This window comes from Lynx rufus, unplaced genomic scaffold, assembly GCF_022079265.1.
Source record: "Lynx rufus isolate CCGP_SWC_20201006 ecotype Redwood Valley unplaced genomic scaffold, mLynRuf1.p SCAF_8, whole genome shotgun sequence".
NCBI classification, from domain to species: Eukaryota; Metazoa; Chordata; class Mammalia; order Carnivora; family Felidae; genus Lynx; species Lynx rufus.
The window spans coordinates 37692315-37707966 of record NW_025814896.1 but is presented as its reverse complement, the minus strand read 5'-3'; the positions used below and the strand labels follow the sequence as shown (position 1 = coordinate 37707966).

Sequence of the window (15652 nt, the reverse complement as noted above, 5' to 3'; positions counted from 1 at the left end):
CAGAATGTTAACATTAGTCAGCATGCCATAAAACCAAAATATAAGGTATAATTATTAGAAAGAAGTAGATTTAAGTATCATTATCGGTAACTGATTATATAACGAGGAAACCCAAGAGAATAAAATGCTCTTAGATTAAAAGCTCTTAGAATAGCCAGCTATAAATAAATACACAAAAATCAACAACCATTTTATACTAACAATAACCGATTTGAAGACTCCATCACAATGGCAACAGAAAGATAAATACTGAAGAAAAACATTAACAAGAAATATCAGGACTTCAGTGAAAAACAAACAAACAAACAAAAACCCTCTGTTAGGACAGCTAGAAGGTCTGAATAACAACTTTTCAGGTCCCTTAACAGAGACACTGACTACTGTACATGTAGATGAGAGTCCTCACCAAAAATCAAAAATGCACCTAACTGTAGTGGAAAACTGCAACAAAATCACAAATGTGGATAGCAGAAAGACAAGTAGCAACTTACCTGACCTAGAAGAGTGACATAGGGTGGCAAGCTAAAATTAGGTTAATAAAGTTTGTTTAGGAAGCTCTACATCCCTGGATGCCCTTCCAACCTAACTTGCTGCAAAGGTCTGGCTGACAGTCCCAGAACCCATCAAGAATGGAGATGGATTCCTGACAAAGTAGATGAAACAGTTAAGTCTTTGGGTTGTAAACCCACAGGAACCTTCCCCAAAGTGACCTCTATACAAAGAGGATTCTGAAACCTCTACCAGATCCCTCCGGGAACACTAGCAGCTAGATCCTTTCCTCAGCTCAGGATGCTGGAAGACAATCCTCTGACCAGACCAAGAGGAAAAAGCCTACAGTAGGCCCCAGTGAACAACTCAGAAGAAACAGTAAACAGTCAAAAGGCTGCCACTGGGGAGGAAGACTCAGGGGATTGGGGCTGGTGGGGAGAGGGGCAAGGGACCATTTATTTTACAGTAAGCCTTTTGGATTTAAACTATGTGCCTGTATTAGTTTAAAGACAGCAAGATGGTAATTTTTATCTGAAAGGACAGATGAATGTACTTCTGACTTTTAAAAGAATATCATGACTTGCTCTACCAGGTATTTTCATGTATGCTAAATCCACAGTACAAAATATTTGGCATTAAGTTTAGAGATCAGTGCATAGATGAGTAAGACCTAAAACAGAAGCAGACCCAAGATTAAGTCAAGATCTTAATAAAGGAAAAGACGATAACCAATGAGGAAAGGATGGACTTTTAAGAATTGGTGTTGGGGGGTGCCTAGGTGGCTCAGTCAGTTAAGCATCCAACTTTGGCTCAGGTCATGATCTCGCAGTTAGTAGTTACTAAGTTCAAGCCCAGCTTGGGGCTCTGTGCTGACAGCTCAGAGCCTGGAGCCTGCTTTGGAATCTGTGTCTCCCTTGCTCTCTGCCCCTCCCCCACTCATGCTCTGTCTCTCTGGTCTCTCAAAAATAAATTAAAAAAAAAAAAACCTTAAAAAAATTTAAAAAATGGTGTTGGTAGAACTGGTAAGGAGGAGGTGGTATAAGACAATTCATATACATACATTAATACAGAATTAAACCTAAAAATCTAATATATTTCCAAAATTTCAGTTATATTTACCTCACTTCTGGGTTTTTCAAACATAAATGTGTATAAGAAAAATCATAAAAGACAAGACAAAGCTCGACTACATTAAAGTAAAACTATTTTGCTGTTTGGAAAACACCATTAAGTAAATTAAGAGACAAACAATGAGCTGTGGGGGGAAAATCACTGCAAATATGATAAAGGCAGAATACTATATAAAACAGGTATTCAAAATTATTTTTCTAAATCACCAACTAAGAGTGAAGAGGGCAAAGTACCTGAACAGACAGCTTTGAAAAGGTAAACAAGAAGCAAATCACTAAGTTCACTACTTACCAAAGAAGATAAGTTAAAATAAGATCGCATTTTTATAGAAAATTAGGAAAGATTAAGCACTGGAATGCTGACACAGTGGGAGACCATTAGGTGCATAAGGGAATCAATGTGTCTTAGCATAAGCAGTTTGGCACTGTGCCTCAAGAGTCATAAAAGAGTTCACCTCTGCCTCAGGAATTCTGCTATAAATCCAGCCCAAGCAAGTCAGAGACCCCAAGACTTTCAGGCATAGGCATTTATCCCAGCTCTGCCTCCAAGTCTGTTCTTACTTTCTGAGCCTACTTCCTTTGCCAGACAGACTCTGTTGAAGGCCTTCCTCTATGATTCATTCCATCTCTCCAAATCTCTATGCTGTAGGCATTATTAGGTAGAATTGGGTAATTAATAAAGTTCACTCCAACCCAAAGTGATCAAGGTCAGATTTGCAACCAGTATTTCATACCAAATTTTCAACCACTAAAATGGAAATATGTCAAACAACAGAAAACTCATTAAATAAACTTTGGCATATCCATCATTAGAAAATCTTACGTTCAGGGGCACCTGGGTGGCTCGGTTGATTGAGCATTCGACTTTGGATCAGGTCATCATGTCGTGGTTCCTGAGTTTGAGCCCTGCACAGGGCTCACTGCTATCAGGGCAGAGCTTCCAATACTCTGACCCCCTCTCTCTCTGCCCCTCCCCCACTGGTGCCCTCTCTCTCCAAAATAAGTAAACAAAAAAATATTTTTAAAACTTATGTTCAAAGATTTAAAGGCACAGAAAAGGTGAAGCGAAAAGGTCATATTTAAAACTACAGATGAAACTGAAATGCCTTTTTTTTTTTTAATATGCAAAGAAAAAGGGACAAATGGAAACATACCATCACATGAACAGTTCTATTTCTGGATGATGTGATTGTGAGTTTTATTTTCTTTGTTTTTTTTTTTTTTTAATTCCCTAAATGTCTACAGCAAGAATAATTTATTTTAAAATGTTTAAAAGCCATAGAAACAATAGATCCTCTCAAATGGGAGTTGCTTAGAAGCCCTCAATTTTGAAGCATGTGATCCAAAAAGGAAAGATTAGGTGAGAAGTTACTATCTTAGCAGAGCATTACTGTTGAACTACAAGGTCCATCAAATGAGAGGGATTTCCATCACTATTTTCTCAGAGTAAAATGGGAAAAATCAGCCTTTCAGAATCTGCTTGATAGTCCAGTTAACAGTTTAATTACCACATAGAACAGGGGATAGTTGCAAGAGAAAACCTCTTCAACTCTCAACGCATGCTCAGAATCACTGGCCTACTAAAAGCATTTTGGAATTGATGGGATTGAATTCTGATATTTACACAGTAAAGTTTGAAAGGTTTCAAAAAGCAAAAAGCCTAAGACATGTAAATGATATTTCCGTACTTTTTTGTTCAGAACTGTTTTAACAGTTCCTTGAAAGGCAAACTGGAATTCGATGGCTATAGGATACCTGTTTTGAGCATAAAATTATCTGTTTGGATGTGTTTTCTGTGTTGGGGAAGGGAAAACAGTGGGCAAATTTGTAGACAAACTGTGTCTTTCCTTTGTTAAAGTATAACACTACAACTGGTTTAATTTATGTAAAGAATCTAGGCAAAGCACTTTCTAGGAACCAAACTGTTTAAAGGCTGATAATGACTTTTTTTTTGCCACAAATTACCAGAGATTTTTTGCATGACTGTAGGATTATATTTCACTTTTAAAATTTCTTAAATGTAAGATGTCTTAGGACTTTGGAGAAATGATGTATGCAATTCTTAGGTCTGTGTGCCCCAAAGGAAAAAACTGTTTCAGAAAACATCGTTTCCACCTCATTTTGGAACTTTCTTAAACAAGTTCTCAGCGCAAAAACAGGGAAAAATGAACATTCCTCGTAGCTGCTAGCAGTATTAATGCCAAGCAACAGCATTAATAGTTATGTAATTACTTAGAAAGAAAAACTGGAACTGTATGAGCTCACCCTTACCTGCGCTGAGGCCAAGAACTGAAAGAGTGATTCAAATTCTTCAGAAAAGGAAGAGTCCTATTCTGAAACCCAAAGGTAGGAGGACCCGCCCACTTCCCCTGGAGGACTCGTTGCTATAGGAACCCGCAGTAACCCTTCAGAGCCAGAACAGTCCGGGGGAGGGGGATCCTCCCAGGGATTGGGGGATGGTTAAAAAAAAAGGGAACGGAGAAAGGGTAAAGATGGGGGGGGGGAGTTGAGAGGTTAAAAGACAATGAAACCCCTTGGGTATGACAGGGTCAGAGAAGAAGGGCTGAGGAGCCCCAAAGGAAACTCAAAACATCAGTTAGAACAATGTCCTGGACGCTACAGTCACATTATAGTTAAGTTTAAGTTTGAACCATTAGAGACACTTCCCTCCCTCCCCGGTGGCAAACAAACCACCCTTTGTCGATTCCTGTGTTTGGAAAATGAAGCTAGACTTTTATCTCCTCCATTACAAACTGAATGCTACTTCGTAAAACTGAAATCTTGACTTTCTTATATTAAACCATCGGTTCCCAAACTATGCTTGCACATTGGAATCACCTAGGGACCTTTAAAATATACGTTGTTTTAATTGGTCTTGGGTGTGCTACTTGAGCATAGTTTTAAAACTCTCCAGTGGTTCTCTTCTTCAGCCAATTTTGGGAACTACTGTACTCCGTGATTTGGTGAGGTGGTCAAGAGTATTTTTAAAAGAGGGGAAAAAAAGAAAAAGAAAGCACAATTATCTCCCTTTGTCTTTTTAAGGCTAATAATAGAATTACTGGCTTTCCCCAAGCACACACAGGACAATAGGTTTCTTGATAAATAGGAATCCCCAGAATGCTCTAACAATACTTTCTTTGAGATAAAAAGACTAGGCAGCATAATCTTTTTCTTCCCAAGACAGCAAACACCGTTCTTACCCAAACACCAAACTTATACACCTATTTTAAGAGCGAATGGGCCATGAATGACGCTCACAACTTGGGAGTACGAGTTCCAGCACCAGAAGAAAAACAGACCCCCAGTAGCCCACCATCATTCGCTGGGGTTCTGCGGCGACCAGGGCTGGGCAAGGACGGGGTGTGGGTCTCTGAAGCCCCCAATCCGGGCCCCGCTGGCAGCGCCTCAATAAAGTTACTCAGGGAAGTTTGTTCGCTTTTCCAAGCAGGCGCCTCCCCGGGCCAGGGGCGCGGCCCCCGCCACCTGCTCGGCGCCAAAGCTCTCCGGCCGCGCCCCCTCCCTGGACCTCCGCCACCTCCGCGGGTCGCGCACACTGCGGGCGCCCGTGTGACCGGCTGGTGCCCGGGTGGGCTCGCTTCGCCCCCCAACCCCCGCGTCCCTCGGCTGCAGCTGGCCCAGCCCCTCGGGCCACAGCGCCAGGACCTCTTCTCGGGCCCGGCACCATCCCGCCTGGAACCCCTCGAGAAGGCTTCCCGCGCGTCCAGCGTTTCCCGAGCGAAGGCGGGATATCCGGGCACCCCGCATCCCGGAGCCCGACGCCGACCGGCGGACCCGTCCCAGCCCAGCCGCGCACGGCCCCTTCGGCCCGGGGCCGGGAGCGCGCCCCTGGCCAGGCGGTCCGGTGCTGCGCACGCGCGGAGGCGCCCGCCCGCTCACCCGCGGCGCCCTCACTCACCGTCCGTGCTCTTCGTCACCTCTGGCGTCGCCGCCGCCTGCGGTGCTTGCTGCTCGCCGCTCGCCACCCCGGCCCGGTGCCCACTCCTCAGGCCCCGGCCCGGGCACTAGGGGATCCAGCGCCCGGCGGGCTTGGCGGGCACCCGCACGCAGGGCACGCTCCGCGGGGCCGCGCGCGCGCGCCCGGGAGCCGGGAGGGGGTGGGGCCAAGCTGGCCACGCGCCTGGAGGCAGCCCTGGATAAATAAGGGGCATGCGCACTGCCTGTCCCTTCCTGGGGTCCTGTTTCTGGGAGACTGGTGACCCTGGACCAATGAAAGGGAGAAGAGGCGAAGAAGGCCAGGAGACCTCCTCACTGTGAGGCGCATTCGCCCTTGTCCCACAGACTGCAGGTGTTTTTCTCGGGTGCCTTCATCTAATGTGTTAAACATTTATTGAGCACCTACTTTGGCAGACCCTTTGTGCAGGACCAGGGCGGTCTCCATTAATGGGGGAACCATTGGCTTGAGATTGCTTTTCCTGCAGTGATTGCATCCTTCTCTTTGAACAGATAAGGCGAATGCACTACACTCTTCTACAGTTTGGGGAAGGAGAGTTGCTGCTGGATCGGGGTGATGATAAAACTTCACTGAGAAGCCTGAAAGAATAAGAGCTGGAGTCAGAAGTTCACCTGGAGAGAAAGGTGAATGAATACAAAGGAATAAGTGGAAAAAAATTATATATGTGTGTATACATATGTGTATACATATATATGTATACACATATATATACGTGTATATGTACATAAATACACACACACACACATACACACCCTGCACACCCTGTTGGGGGTTAAAACCTGAATGTATCATTCATAGAGCCGAAACGACGGGTGGAAGAGTAGTTGAAGCTCCTCTGGAAATCATTTTTAACGCTTAACCTCAAAATTTTGCTTTTTTTCGTGAGTACTTGAAAAATGTTAAAGATGGGGGGAGAGGGGAGGCGGTGGTCTGATTAACTTAAATATATGAAGACTGGAGACCTACAATGTAGTATATATTCTGGTACGAAGTGGTAGTGTCCTAAATTCTAGTGTTGGCACCAGGAATGGAAAGCACGGAAAAGTTTTCAGAGATTGTGAAGAACAAGATTCCCTAGCTTTTGTCACTGCCTTTTTGGGGATACGGAGCTGTTTATAATGACAGACACCTACTTCATTCAATTAGATCATCATCTTTGGTAGGTATTTATTAGTGGATAAATTAGACCTCTAATATATACAGCCACAGTTACTAAATGTTTCTTTTAACATTAGATGAGTCCTGGAAAAACCTAGTTCTACTCATTTGAAAATCATATGTGTGGGGGCGCCTGGGTGGCGCAGTCGGTTAAGCGTCCGACTTCAGCCAGGTCACGATCTCGCCGTCCGTGAGTTCGAGCCCCGCGTCAGGCTCTGGGCTGATGGCTCAGAGCCTGGAGCCTGTTTCCGATTCTGTGTCTCCCTCTCTCTCTGCCCCTCCCCCGTTCATGCTCTGTCTCTCTCTGTCCCAAAAATTAAAAAAAAAAAAAAAAGTTGAAAGAAAAACATATGTGTGTGTGTACACACACACACGTGTGCATATATGTATACATATATGTGTGTATATACATATATGTGTATATATGTATACATATATGTATGTGTGTGTGTGTATATATATATATATGTATATGTATATGTATAGGCTTTGGAAAACAAAAACCCCTTTTTCTAAAGCCCAAATGTTTCATAACAAACTGCTGATACTGTGCAAATTACTAGTGTCTCTGAGTCTTACTGTGCTCATCTGTAAAATGGAATTATGATGGATATGGAATTAAATGGAATAATGGAACACATTAATTTTAATGTGTTACTTGGGCTCTGCCACAGTACTCAGATATTCGGTCAAGCATATTCTAGATGTTTCTGTGAACAGGTATTTTTTCAAGGTAAGATTAACATTTAAATCAGTGGACTTCAAGTGAGGTAGATTGCTCTCCATGATGTGGGTAGGGCTCATACAATCAGTTGAAGGACCTAATAGAAAAAGACAGACATCCCCTGAATAAGAAGGAGTTCTGCCAGCAGAGTGCCTGTGGATGTGAGCTGCAATCTTTCCCTTGGGTGTCCAGTCTGCCAGCCCACCCTCCAGATTTTGGACTTGCCAACCTCCACAATCATGTGAGTATAAGTCTCTCTCTCTCTCTTGTGATAGGTAGGTAGGCAGGTAGATAGATAGACAGCCATGTTGGTTCTGTTTTTCTGCAGAAACCTGACTAATATCCCTTGCAAGTCTCTGAAGATTATGTAAGTTAATTACCATCTGAATCTGAAAAAAAGAGATTATAATCTTTAATTTGTGAGGTTATGAAAAATTAAATGAAAATAGGTAAAGCATGCAGCATGTATTAGGGTCTGAATTACTTATGAATGAATAGCAGAGGCAAAACCAAAAGAGGAGAAAAGGTAGATATTGGCACTGTGATAGCATTTCCTCAGTTCACTGAGTAATAATTTTAAATTTAATAAATGGACTTTAGAGATGACAGAAAATTTTGGTCTTCCTAACTCTGACCTGCTAAAAAAGTGATACATATGAATATTTTAATTATTTGCAAGTAAATGCCAAATGAGCTATTAAGATAGACTTAGTTATACTTTTAAAACACTGGACATGCAAGGCAGAGATATGAATTCACATCTGAATATTTTATTCCAATTTAAGTGTCAGTTCAATTCACTCTACTTGCTACTTTGGAAGGAGAAATCTAAAAAAAGTTTACTTTTGAAATAATTCCCAGTCCCAGAGTAGTGCATGATACAGTATTGAGTGTATTATTGAATTCCTTTTGGGGCAGGCCCATAGCTATTGCGAGCTTGCAAAAATGGATAAAATATTCCATTTAATCTACAAATATTGCCACTTATTATGTACTAGGCAACATCTCTGCCCTCAGGGAATTTATCAAACAGCCTAGAAAAAAATGAATAATCATAACTAAAAGGCAGAATGTGGCAAATTCTTTAGGAGGAACATAAATGAATGGGTCAATCTTACCTTGTTCAAGAGATTGATGCTGGGGGCTCTCTCTCCTAAACCTGCCTCCGTTGTGGCCCCCAGCTTTGTGCTGTTTCCTGTGGCGCAAGCCAGAGGGGCACAGCAGCAAGCATCTTTTAAAACTGTTTTGAGCAAAGTTGATAAATATCAAATAAAATAACATTCCACATTCCACTGCCTCACTTGCTTCTGAGCTGTCAGAGGTGGTAGGGTTGAAGAGACATTACCACTCATTCAGGTTGTGAGAGCTCCTGTTCTCTTTGTTTTCTCTGTATTGTTGTGGCTGTTATTTTGTTTAAAGGAGAATTTAACTTTAAGTGAGAATTTAACTTTGGAGTTAAAAAAAAAAAACATAAATTTTTCCTGACCTAATGGAGATTTATGAGGAAAAACAAAAACAAAAACAACCTAAAATGAAAATAACAAAAGGTGGGGTTTGGGTTCATAAAAAGATAAGGAATGATTGAGTTGGAAACTATTACACAGGTTGACAAAGATGACCCTACTGTTTGTCCGATAATAGTCCTGTCATAACGTGACCTCCTTTTTCCTTTTGGCTATAAATGAAATATTCCACCATGGGTGAGAGTAAACTAACTCCAGGATTTACAAAATGTAATGATTCTGGGGAAACTACCTAGCATTTTAGTAATCATTAAATACTGAGGATGGGGTGCCTGGGTGGCTCAGTGGGTTAAGAGTCAGGTCTTGATATCATGGTTCGTGGGTTCGAGCCTCACGTCGGGCTCTGTGCTGACAGCTGGAGCCTGGAGCCTGTTTCAGATTCTGTGTCTCCCTCCCTCTCTGCCTCTCCCCTGCTCATGCTGTGCCTCTCAAAAATGAATAAATGTTAAAAAAGAAAAATTTAAATACTCAGGATATTTTATTTTGAGAGTTTGTGAATATATTCATTTCAGGAGCTTTGCCACGGTGAATGCGAAATAAATTAATCTGGGATTAATGAAAACCCTATACTAGAAAAGGAAGAGTTTTAATAAAATCGAAAGGAATGGCCTCCAGCCATGGATGTTAATTATCATCTGATGAATAATAATGATGATAATAGGAGATGTGAAATAAGTTAAAATACATCCTGGGCCAGATTTTTTTTTTTTAAATTACAAACCCTGGAATGTTGCCTTATAAATTTAACCAGTGTGCTAGCATTAAATGGTTTAAAATTAGACTTAAAACACAATGAGCTCTGTGCTATTCATATGTAGCACTCACCATGCGATTTTTTAGTAACGCTATTCAAATGAATTCAATTTTGATCAGTATCACAAGTAGAATGTCGGTCACCCAGTAGAGAGAATGGCAGTATAAATGTTTCTTCCTATAAGCATATTCGATCATGAGAAATCAGAATTTAATAATGTGGCACAATATTGGTTATTCTTTACAGGCTTTACCTCCCTCTTTAATATTTTATGCCACTGATAAAATGTGATCAATTGACACTTTTCAATATGCTGACTTTTGCACATTTTAATTATACATTTATTTTTGAATATTAAATAAACTTTACCTCAGCATGCCCTTTAAAATATTAAATTGAGGGGCACCTGGGTGGGTTAGTTGGTTACACGTCTGAGTTTGTCTTAGGTCATGATCTCACGGTTTGTGGGTTCAAGCCCCACATCGGGCTGTGTGCTGACAGGTCAGAGCCTGCAGCCTGCTTCGGATTCTGTGTCTCCCTCTCTCTCTGTATCTCCCCTGCTCACACTGTCTCTCTTTCTCTCTCTCTCAAAAATAAATAAAACATAAAAAAATTTAATATAAAATTGAGTATAATCATACAAATTAAATGCATATAAATGATTTTGCATAAGCAATGATAAAAACACTAATAAATGCAATATTGGGTTAAAGAGGGTTTTTTTCTTTAAAAATGAAACTCCTACAGAACATTATATCCAGTTTTGTGGAATGTAAACCCACACTTCATTAGGGAAGGTTTCGTAAAGTCATATGAATATTAAAATAATTATTTCCATACCTTATAGTCTAGTTTAGTGGGACAGTCTAGGTCAGTGCTATCTAACAGAAGAAAAAAAGCCACAAATGCAAATACATATGTAATACTAAGTTTCCTGGTAGTCTCATTTTAAAAAGTAAAACCAAACAGGTGAAATTAACTTTAATAATATATTTTACTTAATCCACATGTTCAAAATATTATCATTTCAGCATGTAATAACTATAAAAATTGTTTATGACATATTTTACATTTGTTTTAATACTATGTCTTCAAAATCTGGTGTGTATTTTCCACTTACAGCTCACCTCTATTTAAACTAGTCAAATTTCAAATAATTAGTAGCCACATGTGACTATCATATTGGACAGCGTGGATCTAGGACTAAGGTCACTAGTTCTCAAACGTGGCTCCACATGGGAATCACCTGAGAAGCCTGAAAAAACTTTCGATGTCTGGGTCACAGTCCCATGATCCTAGTGTATTTGCTCTGGGGTGTCACTTCGGCATTGGGATTTAAAGAAAAAAAAAACTCTTCAGGTGATTCTAATACACAGCAAAGTTTGAGATTTACTAGTCTTGTTTATTTTTTTTAAGTATTACCAAAACAATATTATGAAAGCAATGGCAATTGTACTTTACTTGAAATCAATAGCATTTAAAAATCATGCTGAAACATACTAACGGTGTAACATATATAATAGCATAGATGACATATTTACATTACTACTATTTCTAAATATAATTAATAATTGCTAGTAAAATTCCAAAGCTTTAATTAATTTCGCCAGGAGTTCAAATGTAACATGAAGATTTCAGGTGAGGATTTAATCTCAGTACTGAGTGAGATTTGTTGAATAGTGGCATTTCTGTATGTCTTCTCTGAATTTTTTACTTTGTGTTTGTTTAGCAAATGTCCTAATAGAGAAATCACCTCTGACAATGGGGTCATAAAAACTTTCTGTGATGGCTACATTTGTTTCATATGTTTAACTCCTGTGTCCAGTATCCTATTGTTAGTATAAGAGCTAACCCACACCCATGACAAATATTTCTCCTCTTGTTTTTTATTCTAGCAGTCTTTGTCCATCTGTACTTAATATATTGGTACATCTAGTATTTCTCAGTGACAAACCGTCCTAAGACTTAGTGGCTTTAAAACAACAACCTTTAGGGGCGCCTGGGTGGCTCAGTCGGTTAAATGTCCAACTTCGGCTCAGGTCACGCATGATCTTGCAGTCTTTGGGTTTGAGCCCTGGGTCAGGCTCTCTGCTGAGAGCTCAGAGCCTGGAGTCTACTTTGGATTCTGTGTATCCCTCTATCTCTCTGCCCCTCCCCTGCTTGTGCCGTTGTTTCTCTCTCTCTCTCTCTCTCTCTCTCTCTCTCTCTCTCTCTCTGTTTCTCTCTCAAAAATAAACGTTAATTTTTTTTAAACAGCAAAAAATAAAATAAAATAACAACCTTTATTACTTCCATTAAGTCTGTGGGTCCACTGTGCCATTCTGTGTCTGGGCCAGGCTTGGCTAACTTGTCTGAGCTCTCAAGCATCCACATTTAGCTAGTGGGGTACATAGAGGCTGGTCGATCTAGGATGGTCTCAGCTAGAACAGCTCAGCTCTGCTCTTTGTGGTCTCTTATCCTCTAGCAGGCTAGTACAGGTTTGTTCTGAGAGCAGTGGTGGCCCTGCAGAGATGGTGTAAAACTACACAAGCATATTTTCAAGCCTCTGTATCAAGTTGACACTGTTTCACTGGCCAAAGCAAGCCACAGGGGCAAACCCAGAGTCAGTGCAGGAGGGTACTACCAAAGGGCACAGGCATTAGTGCAGTCAGTCTGCCATGTCTGGTGTTTGATTTGATTCGTCCTATCATGTTTTATTCTGTTCATTGCCAGTTGTTCTTACTCTGCAATGTTTTTTGTTTTTTTTTTTTTTTAACTATCTTAGCTGCAGTGTTGAATATTTCTACCTGTTATAAATGAAATCTTTCTCTCAAAGTTTTCTTAGTATCTGCCTTTAGGAACTTTCCTTTGTGGTTTAGTCATTTTTATGCTTTTAAAGCCTCTTTTTAAATTTGATTGTGTAGATAAATAATGAAAATAAATATGATCTTTGATCAAGTAGACAATCAGTAAATAGATACAATGTGTTTAAAAGACTTCATGCATTATCTTGAGATCAAAAAAAGTTTTAAATGCTTTATATTTTGCCAAAGTTCTAAACCTGATTTCAGAACAATTAAATAAGTGAAAAAATGTTTGTATAAATAAAATATTGATGCTCACTTCCTGCTTGTCCATTGTCTACTTAACACTTGTATTTCAGCATGCATTTTTCACTGCATTTCTTTACAATAGATGGTTTAATTCATCATGTAAAACCATTCTGATTGAATTTTGAGGAAAATATACTAAAGGGTTATATATGGAGAGCTTCGTAAACCCAGACATTAAATAAAAGCCATCGTATTTTGTCAGTTGAGGATGTGACTAAGCTATGTTTTAAGAAATAAAACAAGTACATTTCTGTCTCTGGGGTTACTTATTTGGTGGAGGTTTAGAGTCCTATAGAAACATTTTTTTCTTTTTCCCTATAAACAAGCATTATAAATTGTTTGTTACTAGATTATAACCTTGTAAGAGTAAATTACAGTTGATAGAGCTTTGAATTACCATGCAACATTTTGTGCCTACATCAGTAAATGACAAAAAATAGACTAAGAAAACGCCACATACTTATGTTGTGCTGTTTGCCCTTTTAAAAAGGATCATTACTATGTAACTCCTCATAAAGCTGGAGAATATATTCTTTCTTGGATCAGGGGAAGCCTTATGGATTCTAATTTTCCCAAGGTTAGCTTTGTGGGTTTGGAATATTCTGAAACCTAATGTGACAGCATTAAGCTGTATCTTACCAGACTCTCTTGCACTGATTTTCCTTAGAATCAAACTTCCAAACAGGATTTGGTACAAGTAGTTTACTTGGAGGTGATCCAGGGAAGCACTGGTTGTGAAGTAGGAAAGGAAAACAATGAAGGGGAGGCAGCCAAGTTACAGGCTGGAGTTCAGTCATGCAGGGAAAACTCGGAGCCAGCATGGAACACGTACTTCAGGGATATTCCAGTCAAGGACCAGGGAGCTGGGATCATTATCTACTAACCCCCATTCATCAAGGGATGAGAGAGCTGGAATCATTATTTACCCATCTAGTCTATCAGAGACTGAGGGCTGCTCCCAAGGAAACCCTTCCCTGCACTTTGATTTAGCCCTTGCACATAAGCTGAAGGTGGTTTTGTGGCCAGAAAAAAAGGCAAAGAATGTCAAGTGCTACCAATTGTAAGGCATCTTGCACCAGTGAATGTAAAGAAATATGAGCATGGCAGCACCAGTATGCACCAGGTACAGGGGGACACAAAGTGGCATCATGCCTTCCCAGGCAGACCTGAATATCCTCTCCATCCTCTTCAACAATTACCTCTTTTTCCATGTTTTCTGTTTTCTTGTCCTCTCTGATCCTCTCAGAATTCAATACCTTCAATAATGGTATGCTCTAAAGAAATGCATACCACACAGTGACCCACTGTGCCCGCAGGACAATAGGGTTTGTCAACCCCACAGGCTATTTTCACATCCTTGGTGCACCTTACATCCAAACTGTATCTAGAAAGTTTGGAAGAACTTGTATGAAGGCATAGACAGCTTGGAGAAGACCCAAAGACTGAAGCATTAGCAGCTATTCCATCTGAAGCTCAGTTCTCAACTGGAGTTAATTTTACCCCCCCCATCCACTTCCCTCCTTGGAAATGTTTGGCAGTGACTGGAGACATTTTTGCTTGTCACCACTTTGGGGGAGGGTACTGTTGGCCTCAGGTGGTTGGAGGTCAGCCATGCTGCTAAATAACCCCTTCCACCCAACAAGGAATTAGCTATCCTAAGAGTTCTTTTGTGATGCTGTTCAGACACTTGATCTCGAGAAACATCAGTGGGAAAGGAAGATGCTATAGGTCATGCTTTACAATTTCCTTTCCTAATCTTTACTCCCCATTTTTACTCTGACAAAGTTTCCATTGATTTGTAAAGGTGTTGCTAAGCATGTTGGGAGGCACAGAAAGGAAGCTCATTATGCTTCCTGAAATTTTGCTAAATTGAATAAGGGAGTAGCAATCTGACCTTTTAAAATGTTTCCAGATGCTAAGCCACAGATTGAAATGCTAAACCCAGAGAACCAACTACTACTGATTAGTAGTGCTGTGGCAAAAAGGGCAGTTTTCTTTTGACAAACCAAGTCATGAAGGACGGAAAGATACTGACACTCAGTGATTAATTTCTGGGAATGTGTTGAACGAATCAAATTATGTATCATTTGATGCCATTAAATTTGAGTTCCTGCATTATACGTGGACCTTTCGCTTTTCAGACATTCTCAGTGTGTGAAATTGAATGTGCCATTTACAAGCTATCATGTAATTTTCTGTTTTCTGAAACAAAAGCAACAATCTGGGTACATTAAAGACCATTATATAATTGACAAACCTGCTTTTTAAAACTTGACCCAAAACACTTAAAATTACTATCATTTGTCAAAGGGAGTTATTCTTTAACAGTGCAAAATCATTTAAAAATTAGAATTAAAACCTCCTTTTGCTTTGTTCCAACAAGAATACCTTCCATGTGTATACATTTTCACAGTTTACAAAGTTACTTTTCATGCCCACTAACTCACTTGATGTTCAAATCAACCCTATGAACAGGTAGCATTTTCCCCATTTTTAAAATGAGGAAGGTAAAACTCAGAGATCATAATTTACTGATTCAGTTATGAGGACAGAATATCCACTATTTGTAATATATATATATATATATATATATCACTTTATATTACTTTGACTTGATGTTTAATATCAAGATTTAAATGTTTTATCAAAGTAAAACATACACATAAGAAAGCATGCAAATTATTAGTATTCAACTCAATGAATTTTCCCAATTTAAAAACATCCAGGTAACCAGCACTCAGACCCTCCCTCTTCCCAAAAGTTTACTTTATGCACCTTGTGAACACTACTGACCATTTCATCCAGGATA

At 40.0% G+C, this 15652-nt stretch overlaps 1 protein-coding gene across 1 annotated transcript in view; it reads right to left on the bottom strand.

The window, feature by feature from the left end:
• The window catches only part of BTBD3 (BTB domain containing 3), a 35496-nt gene extending 29854 nt beyond the window's left edge, over positions 1–5642 (bottom strand). The window contains exon 1 of the mRNA XM_047069738.1: positions 5536–5642. The gene's annotated coding sequence lies outside the window, so the exon portion shown is untranslated. The remainder of the gene's footprint in view (positions 1–5535) is intronic.
• Between the last annotated feature and the right edge of the window lie 10010 nt (positions 5643–15652).